This window comes from Prosopis cineraria, unplaced genomic scaffold (assembly GCF_029017545.1).
Source record: "Prosopis cineraria cultivar Desert tree isolate PC_DT_omini unplaced genomic scaffold, ASM2901754v1 PC6, whole genome shotgun sequence".
In the NCBI taxonomy this organism is placed as follows: domain Eukaryota; kingdom Viridiplantae; phylum Streptophyta; class Magnoliopsida; order Fabales; family Fabaceae; genus Prosopis; species Prosopis cineraria.
In genome coordinates, this window is record NW_026555337.1 from 40,738,086 (window position 1) to 40,753,121 (window position 15,036).

Genomic DNA, 15,036 nt, shown 5'->3' on the forward strand with positions numbered 1-15,036 from the left:
TATTGTTTTCAAATCTATAATTTTACTCGATGGTGCCAACAATATATGGCTCGGATGAAATTAAGGAGTTGGATAAGAATGGAAAGTAGTAAATAAAAGATAGTTGATAGCTTGAGGATCCCAAGCATGTATATTATTGTGCATTCTCTTTACCATATCATGATTATAAATTACTCATATTATGCAATGACATCATTTATAGCTTATTTTTGTTCAAATCAATCTCTATATCGGCTTTTATCCATTTAATGTATATATTTTATTTAAAGCATTAATCTATGATGGTGCTTTTTTAAAAAAATTGTGCATAGTTCCATTGCTCCTTTTTTAAACAATGGATGTTTCTTTAGCTAGAAACAGCATTAATATCATTTATTTAATGCACATTTTTTTATAATTTTGATATATCTTAATGCATTTTTTAAATAGCTTTAAGTGTGTGTCAAAATTATATATGTTTTGCGAGTTTTAATAATTATTTAAAAATATTTAATAATGAAAAACCTATATGATACTTTCATGATTGTACTCCCTCTATCTCAAATTATAAAGCACTTTAAGATAAAATTATACATACTAATAAAGTTTATTAAATATACTTTACAATCCTATCTTTTCAAAATAAAAATACAAACTTTTAAAAATGCTCTTCATTTAATACTTCATTTGTAAAAAATATTAAAGAGAGAGAATATATGATAAAAGTAATATTAGAGAAACATCATTAATGAAACCTTATTTTTATTAAAGTGTTTTATATTTTGAGACACTAAATTTTCTCAATAAGTGTCTTATAATCTGAAATAGAGGTAATAACTGATTAAGTTTTACCAAAATTTTGTTTTAGTATTTAAATTCAAGTTCAATAATGACTTAGTCTTAGTAAATGCCGCAAGCATCATGGGTCTTCCATCATCATCCAATTTAATCAAATATTCGTAATTAATTTTAAATATCTATGTGATTTTCAGTTATTTTAAAAATATATCAATTTTAATTTTATTAATTTTATTTTGTTATTATATATATATATATAATTTTACTTCAATTGAGTATAAAAATAGAGATATAGAATATATTGATATTTTTAAACATCTACGTCTACCTCTTTGAAATGTTGATGTGATTTTTTATGACCATTTAGAGTATTAAGATGAGAAGACAACTTTTTAAGGAAAATGGAAATAAAAATTGAATTTTTATTAATAGTGGGCTATATAAAAAAAAGAAAGAAGAAGTCTTCTATTAATTAATAGTGATGTATAAGCTCTAACTTTATTTGAAAAAAAAAGTTTGTTAATCTAGAAAATGAGTTAACAAAAATTATATGCACTACAAAACAAATTAACTATACCTTGAGAGTTTTCACTGTGTCTTCAAAAGTGAAAATAATACTTTTTTATAGGATTTCTTAGGCTCATTTTGTCCTGTCTCAATCCTAAATAAGATGAGATGACTTGCGAGATGGGATGTGACGAAAAATGTTACAAAAATTCAAAATTCTTTTTTCTATAACAAGACACAAGATAAAGTTATTCTGATCCATCCTGTTATCACGCCTACCATCAACTCAACTACTTATGTCAAGTATATACTATAATTAATTTTGGCCTTTAATTTTGATTTTGCATCAGAAATATTGTTCAGAATGTTATCTTCAAAATCTAAATTGTCATCCCAATTGTATGATATATTTGTGCAAAAATTGCTATTTAATAATTACATATATATATATATATATTGATATTTATTTAATATTAATTTGTGTAAAATTTTGGATGGAACAGGACATCCTAACACTAAAAGAGAATAGAGTTGGAAAAACAAACCAACTCATGAATTGTAGGTTGGCTTATGACAAGTTATGGACTATAATTTTTTCACCCCACACCATTAGAGGTGGGTTGGCATGTTGCCTACTTTCAACTAGCCTTTTGTTTTGTTTCTTTACTTTTTTAATTCATTTTTTTAAAATGAATACACAACAACAACAAGCTTTTATCCACTAGGTGGGGTCGACTACATGGATTGCAAGACGCCATTGTGCTCTATCATTTATTAAGCTTTTAGAAATATTATTAATTAAGAGATCACGTTCAACAACTTCCAAGAGTGTTCTCTTAGGCCTTCCTCTACCTCTCTTAATCAGACTCAAAGTTATATGTTCCACTCTTCTCACTGGTGCCTCCCTTGGTCTTCTTTGTACATGTCCAAACCATCTCAACCGATTTTCTACCATTTTTTCCTCAATAGGTGCCACCCTCACTTTTTCACGTATGTGCTCATTTCGAATTTTATCTTTACGTGTATGTCCGCACATCCATCGTAACATTCTCATCTCTACTACTCCAACTTTATGCTCTTGCTGTTCCGTTAGAGCCCAGCATTCACTACTATATAACATTGCCGGTCTGATAGCAGTACGATAAAACTTTCCTTTAAGTTTATTAGGCACCTTACGGTCACAAATAACTCCTTTAGCTTTTCTCCAATTAAACCACCCAGCTTGAATTCTATGTGAAATATCTCCACTGATTTCGCCATCATTTGAATAATGGCTCCCAAATATCTAAAACTTTTCCACTTGAGGTATAATTTGATCTCCCAATTTCACTTCCAATTATTTTCGAATAGTCCTTTACCAAAATTTACAATATAAATATTCCGTCTTACTTTTACTCAGACGAAAACCTTTCGACTCCAATGTCCTCCTCCATAACTCAAGTTTGCAATTAACCTCTTCTCTTGTCTCTGCTATAAGAACTATATCATCCGCGAAGAGCATACATTCGGGATTTTCTCTTGAATATGTTCCGTCAAAACATTTAAAATCAAGTTGAACAAATAAGGACTCAGAGATGATCCCTGATGTAGTCCAATCTTTATAGGAAATCCTTTGTTTGACCACTAGGCGTTCTTATACTAGTTTTTACCCCCTCATACATATCTTGTATGGCTTTAATATAAGCAATTCGTACTCCCTTTTTTTCCAACGCTTTCCAAAGCACTTCTCTTGGTACACGGTCATAAGCTTTTCCAAATCAATAAAAACCATGTGTAGATCTTTATCTTTACAACGATACTTTTCCATTAATCCCCTTAGTAGATAAATCGCCTCTGTAGTTGATCTACCTGGCATAAAACCAAATTGATTCTCAGAAATACTTGTCTCCAATCTCAACCTGTGCTCAATTACTTTCTCCCACAATTTCATTGTGTGGCTCATGAGTTTAATTCCTCTATAGTTAGTACAATTCTGAATATCTCCTTTATTTTTATAAATAGGAATAATGTACTTCTCCTCCACTCATCAGGCATTTTCTTGGACCGTAAAATCACATTAAATAACTTAGTTAACCATCTCACCCCTTCTTCACCTAAACATTTCCACGCTTCGATAGATATACAATCAGGTCCGTTAGCTCTACCATTTGCCATTTTCTTAAGAGCTTCCTTTACCTCCTTATCACGTATTTTTCGATAGAATGACAAATTTATTCTCCTTCACCAGTTACTAAATCCTCCAAGTTACTAGATGAATCCTCTCCATCATTGAAAAGTTTAAAAGTTTAGAAAAAATAAGTCTCCCATCTATTTTTAATTTCATCATCTGTAACTAAAATTCTTCCCTCTTCATCCTTAATACACCTTACCTGTTCTAGATCTCTTGATTTTCTTTCCCTACTCTTGGCAATCTTATAAATATTTTGCTCTCCTTCCTTCGTCTCAAGGTTCTTATAAAATCTTCAAAAGCTTTGGAACGAGCTTCACCCACAGCTCTCTTAGTTTCCTTCTTAGCCATACGGTACCTCTCCCAATTTTCCTCATTGTTACACAAATGTATGGCTTTAAAACAGTTCTTCTTATACTTGATTTTGTCCTGTACACTATTATTCCACCACCAAGACTCCTTATCTCTCGGACCAGAACCTTTCGATTCTCCCAAAACTACTTTTGCAACCTCCCGTATCTTTTTAGCCATATCCTCCCATATGATGTTAGCACTTCCCTGAGAATCCCAAATTCCTTTATCCAAAAGATTTCGCTTGAAAATATCTTGCTTCTCACCTTTTAATTGCCACCACCTAATCCTTGGTGTTACTACTTGTCGACGTTTTTAGATTTTACTCATAATACACACATCAAGGACTAGGACCCTATATTGTGTCGTTACAGCATCTCCAGGGATCACCTTACAATTTTTACAAAGTTTTCTATCTGTGTTCCTAACCAAAAGAAAATCAATCTGCGACCTTGAGGCTCCACTTTTGTAAGTGATGAGATGCTCATCTCTCTTCTTGAAACAAGTGTTGGCAATCTTAAAATCATACGCCAATGAGAAATCAAAAAAATAAATCAGTTTTAAAATGAATGGAATCTAATTTTTCTTTGTAAATTGATTGTCCAAATATTAATAAAATATTTTATAAATCAAAAAATACTTTTTAAATTAATTATATTCAATAAATCAGTTTTTTTATTTTTAACTTGAACAATGTGGGATTTTAAAATAAAGTTAACCATTATTGGTAGGGGAGACAATGTTGAGGAAACTTATTATGATCTTGACTTCAAAAATGATATCATACTAAAAAAAAAAGAAAAGAAAATGTGGATTTTATTCAAAGTTTCAAAACAATGGATTGTATTAAAAAAAACAAACACTGGTTGTTTATAAAACACATATCTTAAGAAGGAAAGAGGGATCAGGTATTTTGATTTTAGGAATTTTGAGAGGAGTGATCGAAGAAGGGAAGATTTGTGTGAGTAGATTGAAATTTTAAACACAAAAATAAAAGAAAGCAAAATGAGCTAACCCATAAGTGGCAAATTAGTTGTGTGAGGTTGAAAATGATCTACTCCTAACTAATCCTCCATTTATCCAACCCAAACTTGCTTTGATAGGTTCAACCTATATTGTCAACTCTAAAAGATGAAGCTTGTTCTTGATTAATCATAATGTGTACACTTCAGCACCCCATGTGACATTAAATTGCAATATATAGATGGCATGGATAATGAAAGACATAGGGCATGGTCAATTTAGTTGATAAAATATCTGTTGATTTGTGGGATGAGTTAACAAAAATATATGCATTGTAAAACAAATCTACAATGTCTAGAGTGTTTTCATTGTATCTTCAAGTTTGACTATAATTTTTTTCCTATCTTGTCTCAATTCCAAATGGAAGGGATGAGATAAAGATTTAATCCTTATCCTTTTTCATGATTGGATATGGGATATGATTGTCATAATCCCATTTCGTACTATTTAGACTACTACTTATATCAAACAGGTACTATACTTAAAAAAAAAAGTAACCATGAGAGATATATTTTAATGTGTTATATGTTGTACTGTAAATAAATTAGATGATGGTAAATGATAATTTTTTTTGACCAAAAATGGGAAATGACAATTGACAAGTTTTTGTTTCATATGACTATTTAATTAGGTTAAACTTAAGCATTGTCAAGCTAATTAGGAGTAACTCTCACAAAAATATTTCACACATTCATATAAAATTTAATCTCAAAACCTTATGTTTAAATGGCAATATAGTCCATTTCACTTGGACCAATGCTATTATTGACAGTTGACAAGTTTTAATATCTCAATTATATAATATATTTGTACTAAATTCTCTATTTACTAATTATACACACACACATTGCATAATATTTAAATTTTTATTTAATATTAATTTATATAAAAATTAAGAATATCCTGTGCATGGCCCGGGTATATGCTAGTTAAGATAAAAGAAACACCCAACAAATGGAAAGGCTCTTCAACTTCTCTTCTCTCTCCCTCCCTCATGAGTCATGACTCCCCCATGTTCCCGTGTGAAGTGTAATGTTTTTTTGTAAATTTGCTGAGTTTGAAGTGCAATGTTTTTAGCGTAACACCTTCCATTTAAACAAACCCATTCACTCCAGATGCTTCCTAATTCGCTCAAAAAGTACAACCCATGCTCGACTCGCCAAAAAAGCGGTTCACGACCTACGCAGAAAAGGGCAAAGTAGCAGATGTCAACTTCACCAGTTACGGATCCAGAGCCACCTCCGGTTTCGATGGCTTAAACGACCATGACGAGCTCATCAATGTTTGCAATCTTCAATTCACGTCCTACACTCTGAGGCCAGCTGACATTCTCCAGCTATGGCAATGAAACCAACCCTCAAAGTTATGGCAAGAGAGGTCATGAGAGAGAAGAGAAGAAGTTTATTTTTTTTCCCAACAAGAGAAGAAGTTGAAAGAGAGGAAACCATTCGTTGGGTGTTTCTTTTTTCCTTGGACAGAGGGGTGGTAACTAATTTTATTAAAAATTTTAATTTTAAAGAAGTTCCATGAGGTCGATTATACCATTTCAAGGTCCTGATTTGAGATTTCTATATTTTATAGGTTTTTTTTTCTATCTTTCTTCTTTTTATTTTTCCTTTTAACATTTATTATAATTTTTTGGTCAAAAAAACATTATTTATATTTTATGAAAAATATTTAATAATTATACTTTGAATTAAAGATGGAATAATTATTTTTCTTTTAAAATTATTTTTTCCTTTTTTTATTACATATCCTCTTCTATTCTTTAGTCACTTTTAAAAGAAATTGATTGTTTGATATAAAGCAGTGTGATTAATTACATTTTTTTAATTACTCATATTTAAATTTATTAATTATGAGAGAGAACGTAGTTCAAATTTTAAATTTTTTTAAAAATTAATTTTTTAATCCTTCAACTTTTAATTCACTTTTAACTTAATTCATCAATTATGACTCATTGTGACTTAATACCTCAACTATGACTCAGTTATAAATGAGTTAAAAGTTAAGAGACTGAGTCGTACTGAATCATAGTTAAAAAATTAAATTATAAATGAGTTAAAAGTTAAAGGATTAAAAGATTAATTTTTTTAATTTTTTATTTAAATAAAAAATTAAAATTTTATTGTTTTAAAAACCAAAGTTTATCTTTCTCTAGCCAAAGTTAATGGTATAATTACCTCTCATTGATTTTGAACTCCAGTGAGGCAGTTAGAGGCACCTATTATAACAAATACAAAAGAGAGTACATATCTCATTGTTAAGGGTGTTCAACCTCATACATTTCCCAAACGGTCTGATTTAATTCCGGTTATATTAAGACAAGTCTCCTAACTCAAAAAAAAGCTAGACGAAATAAGATATGGGACTACCCTTAAGACATCCATCCCATCCCAAATAATTATATATATATATATATATATATTAAAAAATATACATTAAATGTATTAATTATATTAACTATAATTTTAATATTTACAATTCCTATTTAAAACTAAAAATTTCTTAATACTGATAATTTTAATAACAAAATAAGATATATAATGTGTTATGTCTCATGTATACTTAACTTTAAGTTGTATACTTGCAATTATGATTAATATCATTCAATAATTGACTCTAAATTGCAATAAAAAGTAATATATCACTTTTTTCAACAAAAAAATTAACTTCTCATTTTTAATTAAAATGATCACACTAATTTCAATATATGTTATATTAAGATTATCATAGTCACTCACTTGATCATATTTTCTTACATTCTTATATCACCTTAATCCTACTAAAAAGCAAAAATGAAGGAGATGGCATTTTATTTTGAAAAAATGACAATAAATTTTTTTTAAAATATATAAATAATAATTTGATCCTTCGAAATGTCATAATTTTCCTGAAATCTCTAGGGACTTTTCTATCATTAATGAATTTATATAAATTATCAAATTACCCTTATTGAAAATAAATTATTTACAACTTTTATTCTTATATTTACAACTTTTATTCTTAATTCGCAACAATACAATAGTAAATAAGAAATTTAATATGCGAAGTTGTAATTTTCTACTATATATTTTGTGTGAATTTAAGAAAAAAAATTGTGAATGTAAGACGAAAAATTATGAATCATTTATTTTTAACAAGGATAATTTGATAATTTATATAAATTTATTAATGATAGAAAATCTCTCTAAGGACTGTAAAGGAATTATGGTATTTTTAAGAACTAAATCATCATTTATATATTTCAAAGAAAGTTTTTATTATTTTTTTTCTCTATTTTTTGGTCAGGATGGCATTTTTTTTGTTAACATACCAAACATAAATATTACATTAACTTAAAACTCGTTTTATTTTTTATTTCTATTTATATATTACATGAATCACACAGGGAGATGAGCCGTGGATTTGTTTCTCCATTTTAATAATGAAGCTAACTTTTAGTTTACTTATTAATGTTATGATTAATGAATAAATTTCTGTTTCATTTATTAATCTTTAACATAAAATTATAAATTTATTTGAAACCTTTAAATATCTCATAAAATATGAGTTACATTGATACTGATGTTGATAAAATTAATTCGCATAAAAATGTGTGTTAAAAAAAATAAATAAAGCACTAAAGTCCTGCCTTTTACTTTGAAGTCATGTCGCATGCTTGCGGGAATGAGCTTGCCAGTAAGACGTGTGTTCATTCCATAGAAAAATAAATAACATTGACCACAAAAATAGAAAAATAATATAATCTATAAATAAAAATTAAAGTTAAACCCAATCGAAAAAGACACGAGAGCTATGAAAGAGGATATTACAGAGAATATTCGTAACCACTATCCAGTATGCGACTTCTGTTTCAACTTTCAAACGGCAAATGAATTAAAGTAGAAAAAAAACTCTCACAATGTAATGTTTTTTTTTTTTCTTGACTTAACTTTGAATCTTTTCAGTTTTTGAACGTTCTAGAACAAGAATGAGATGACAAAAGGAAAATAGATAATAAACTTACAGAAGATACCTGTTTTTATGCATTCTTACTCATTATTTTCAGTTATTATCTGCATAAATTTTTTTATTGACATTATCTACATAAATTTAAAAGAAACCATAAGCTTGGAGTCTAAAACTGTCAAATTAATACTATTGATTAGGTATTATATATATATATATAATATTTACTCAACGATTCCTTTATATTAAAAATTAAAAAAATATTATAAAATTCAAGGAAATCAAACAAGGGTGCTTGGATCCATGTTTACGCGTGGTCCAAGGAACGTGTGTTTGTGTGATTATTGTAGTCAAAAATTTTGTTGTTGGTTTACAATACATAGTCACAATTCACCAAATTGCTTTACTTGTACGCTATTTCAGTGTTTTTTTAAAATAAAGTGCGTGCACACAGAGTCTGAAACACATTTTAATATAAGACTCAGTTGAACTACACTTCTTTAATAGATTCTTTCATTAAAATTTGATGATCAAAATAATGCTGAGGCCTTCAATCATTATTGTCAAACTTTTAAATTTACTCCATGAGTTTATTATTTTTATATTGTTGTCATTTAAAAAATCTCATATTAACTTGTTGGTAAACTCAAACTGAATAACACTTGATTACACTTACAAATTGACTATTTAATTTTATCATTTTTATATTTTAACTTATAAAATTATGTTATCCACTCATAAATTCATTGAGCAAGATAGGTTTATATTGTGTAGAGCTTAATTCATAAAAAATGTTCCGAAATTTTTCTTCTTTCTATCTATACTTTTTCTGAAATATGTCGACTTGAAACTTTTATTTTAAAAAAAGAGCAATTTCACCCTATTGTCAATGTCATCATTTGTTGACTATTATTTTTTATTTTATTAGACAAAGGCACTCCACTCCCTCTAACTCAGGGTCCATGTGCTCTCTCCTCTTCCTTCTCCTTCTTTCATCCACCCTTTTCCACTAGGGCTGCACAATGGACTAGACCTTTAGCTTAATCCAAAATTTGATCTTTTTCATACAAAAGGATTGGATTAGCCAACTCATAATTTAATTTAGTCCAATTGTAACCTGAAAATTAATAAAATCAGACTTAGTCTATAAGATTAAGAGACTGGTCTCGATAGTCAAATACTCACTTAACTTTTTTTTTCTTGAATGAGAGGTAACAATTCATTTCATTTTGATAAACTAATTAAGATAATAAAAAATCCATAGCAATCTTTAACAACAGCAGCAACAGCAACAAAATATGTCAATTACAATCCAAATGATTCAAATTCATAATTTCAACAACAGCATCAGCAACATTCAACAAGTTTCAACAACCTGTCTAATATACATTATAACAATTTAGCAGCAAACTAAATTAAAATTATATTAAATAAAAAGGTGAAATGTAAATAAAGGAAATGCGGCATTTAAAACTTCAAACTATTTAAATATATAATAATTAAAATTTTATTAAAATAATTTCATAAGACCAAAAAGATTAGTTATCTTTTTGGTCTCATTAGTTCTTTGAACTAATTTTTTATGAGACTAGACTAGACCAGACTTGTTTTGGGTTGGATTAAGTTGAACATAACAATCGGACTTCTGCATAGCCCTATGCCCTACCATTCTTCCTTTGCTTTCATTGATGACTGTAACATCCTAATTTAAATTTTAATAGTTAATTTAGATTAATAAAAATTTTAAAAAATATTTAGAGGTAAGCAAATTAGTAAAAAAATGATTATTAAATCTAACTTAAGATATAATTTTAATTAAATTTTTTTAAAAATTATTAATTAATTAATTAAAAAATTATTATTAAATTATTATTATTATTATTAAAAAAAGAGAAAAGAAGAAAAGGTATGAGAAAAGAAAAGAAGAAGAAGAAGAAGAGAAGCACTTTCGGCGCCGCGTGCTGCAATCATTACGTAATATTAATAATAAAAAAAGGGAGAGAGAAAGAAGAAATAATACCACTGAATTTTTTACAAAAATCACCTGTTCCTTCGTTTCTTCATTCTTCCTTGTGCGCGAGCTGAGGCAGAGAGAGCGTCTAGTGTCGCCGGTGGCGGAAGATTTAAATTTTTAAGGTAAAGTTTTTAATAGGATATTTAGGGTGTGATTTTAAGCTTTTCAAGACTAAGTAAGTGTTCTAAAAAATTTTCTTAATCATCCTTCCTCTTTAATTTCTGATTTTGTGGTGGTAGAAATTTAAGATCTGGAAGAGGGATCAATTTATGTTGAATAAATATGGTTTATGAGGTTGTTAGTAGTATAATAAATATTCTCGAGTATAATTTTTGTTAGTGATCTTTAAATTTGTGGCTTATGGATCAAATTCTAAACTAGATCTGAAATATATGTTTAATTTATTGAGGTTTAGATGATTATTTGGGATGAGAAATGAATTATTATGGTTATAGGATTATGATTCTAAGCTAGAGACTCATTTTTAATTTTGGATATTTTAGGTGCGAATTTATAAAATAAAAGAAAATTTTGATAATAGAAATTAGTTTAGAAGCTGATTTTTAGACTATTAATATTTATTGATGACTAAAAGGAGTTAAAAAATTTTACTTAATCGTATTGACTCTAGATTTGTATTAAGATTGAGATTAGAATTTATGTTATATTTTTAATTCTATTATTAGAATTAGTTATTAGTTTCAAAAAATTGAAACTATATTATATAAATAATATGTTATTTGTAGATTGTATTATTGGTGAAGATTGTGGTGGGAGAGAATTGTAAGGAATAATTTATTGAAAAAGCCACGAGGTAACCATACTTTTAATTTGTGATTAGTGTTACTTCATATTAATTGGGTGATTATTGAGAAAATTATGAATTTTGTCATATTGTATAATTGTGCATATCGTTAAAAATTTTGTTTGATTATTGTGGGAGGTGTTGGAAGACTTGTTATTGTTATTGTATTTATGTGCCATGTGGTACGCCCCTATTGGAGCTCAATAGGTGGCTTGTAAGGGCTCGAGCTAATCTACCTTTGGCCGGGTAATTTAGCACCGAGTGAGGGTTACGGCTCGAGGTTATGGAGGGATATAAGGATGGTTGTTTGTGTGTATTGTAATATTTCTTATATTTGTTAGAATTATATTATTTTTAGTTCTCACTTAGTAAGCACACACTTAACTGTTTGTATACACTATCATAAATTGCTTTGGTTACTGGGACTTTTGAGTCTCATTATGTGGTTAACAATTTTCAGGAGAAGAGCCACGAGTGACACGTGGAGGAGTCCCAAGGCTTAGTGGCATAGATCCACTGTCTCTTTTGGTATGTGATTTATGATTTATAATGTGTTATATTGCTAATATTAGGGCTTTTTGTTTATTGACAATTATATGAATATATAAATGTAATCATGCCTTTCAAACTATTTTTATTTTTGGTATACTTTGGATGACTATAATTTTAATATTTGGTTTAATTTGGATTGATTAAAATGGCATAATTATGAGGCCAAATAACTGGCTTGTGTTGAAAATTGACTAAATTGTTTATTTTTCTTATTGGGAGTATAAGGATGGACAAATGTGATTTAGTTTACTTGTTGGGAGTATAAGGATGGACAATATGATTTAGCCTAATGACATGTGAGAAGTAAAATTTATATGAAATATTATATTATGTGAGTTGAAGCCAATTATAAAATATTTTATATTAAAATTATTGATATAAAAATATGTTGGGTGGTTGTAACCCAACTATGGTTAAGTTAAATTATTTTGTAAAAAAATTTTGGTTGTTTACAATGACTATGTATGGAGAAGCTCATGGCAGCACCGCCAACAATCTCTATTTGGCATGCCGGAATCCTCTTCTTCCTTCTCCATTCTTTCCATACATCACTACTGAGTTTGTGAGGAGTTGATTTGCTGCCGTTGGGGGGATTCGATTAGTGAGCTCCTCCTTATATCGTTTGTAATTACAAAAAGATCAAGCTAACCAATACCTAGAAAGATGCTCTGATTTGTTCAAATTGGGCAAGCCACAATAGGTGGAGGAGGGATAAGATGTCATTCCATATAAGTTTGAAGATTGCTAGTTTCCAGGCAGGGCTTTGTGATAAGAAGTTGGGTGCCCAAGGTGCAAATCCTAAAAATCAAGCTATGGTGTTTTTCTTGTTTTTTTTTTTAGGCAAGAACTATGGTGTTTCACTTATGCTTGTATGCGTTTACTTTTGCTATGTTAGTTGCTCCTACTTGCTCTATTTGATATTGGCAGGTTGCATTGTCTATGCCCTTGATTTAGCTTATGTGGTTATTTATGGTTCACTTTTTAGGTGGAGAAGTATTGTCGAAGAATCTGAGAAGTGGGTTTAAAAGTTTCAGCTTTGTCAAATGAGTTGTTCAGAGAAGGAGGTCCCACTGGACCTAAGTTGAAGACCCTCAAGCCATAAAGGTCATGAGCCTTCACAGGAATGGAAATATGGGTACTAATAATGTATATGGACTAAAATTTGTGTTCTTGTTGAGTTGAATATCCTTTATTCAGGGAAGGACACTTTGTTATTTATGTTGGGACAACAATGTGCATAACTTAGAGCATAATACTTGCTTAATTTTATGTTCAATCCAAATCTCATTCATGTTTATGAAATTAGTCAAAATAATTACTAGTGAGCGAGCATCATCGCCCCTATAATTGTCATTTAGAAATAAATAATAACACTGGATATGCTTACGATGTGGAAAGTATTCAATGACAAAGCTTGGTGTTGATTTACAAGTAAGAACACAAAGGGGAGAGAGTGAGGGAGAAGAGGGTGAGAGAAGAAAATTTAGTCAGCATGTCAGGTATTTTTTCTTTTGGTCAAGATCCTATTTAACGATCAACTAACCTAATTGTTTGGACTAAATATAAAATGTTGCTCAAATAAGTTACGAGGCTAGTTAGGCTGAGTAATTAAAACGCCAGGCCCAATATAAACAAAAGAGACCGACCCCGAAGTTTAATAAAGTCCACAACACATAAACATGCCGAAATCTCGTTAGTTTCAAATATCAAACCGTTGGCACGAAAGCACAATTCTAAGTGATGCCGAAATCTACGTTCAAGTAGTTCAGTGAAATGGGCTGTTGATCAAAATGGAGAGACCGTGCCATAAGTTTTACGGGATTCCTAAATCTTCGATAGAACGTGTTAAGTCTCAAAGAAAAGGCTTCTACTATCAGACACTATAAATAGAAGGAAGAAAAACACAGAACCAGTCAACACTCGATCAAGACTGCATAATTTACATTTACTAACCCTTTTCAGTTTTTTAGTTTGTAGTCTGTAATTTTCAAACACTTCAATAAAATTATACACTTGCCCTACCAAAGCCTACTATCTTTTTACATCTGAGCGAACTATGGTAGGAAACTCGAGACCTTTTCGTTATCTATTTGAGACCCACCATCTTTGGCACGTCTGGTATTTATTGTTCAACCACGAACAAATATTTAATCATAAGGCAAAATTGCTTCTTTTAAAAGCTTTATGACAATATTGCTTCAAAAAAATTAAAATACCAAGCACTCTCATGAAAAAGGTTTTAAGTTATTTTTGCCTTATTACCCTATTAAGAGAGCTGGTTCTATATATTAGGAATGATATGATATTTTTCAATTTTCAGTTGATAAATCAACCACTATTATGATTATAAAATTATTCAATTAAATTAAATTTTTGCAGCCATGTAATTATTTACTAAGAAAGACAATGATATGGAAGAAGTGATTATAGAGAAATACTTAGATAAATCATGTGCTTCACATCATTTGTGGACGTCCAATTAAAATACTCTAAGTAATATTAATAAAATCTTATATGATATTTTTTAATTAATTTTATTTTTATAACAGAATACATATTTAATTTCTTGCTTTTTCTCTTTCAATTATTATTAATATCATAATTAATTTATATATAATGCCATTCAAATATCATATTTTTATTGGACAAACTACAATGACATGGTGCACTCGATCTATCTAAGTATTCCTTTGTAATTATATAGAATAACATTATTTTTCTTTTTTTTTTTCATATACAGACTAAATACAATCACTTTATATATGTTTTTTTAAACAAATTATATAAATTCTTTTTAGTGATTGTGGAATATTTAAATTATTTAACTTACATGAGTGGCCGGAAAGGAAAATTCTGACGAAGAAATGGCGGTCCAGGCAGAACTACACT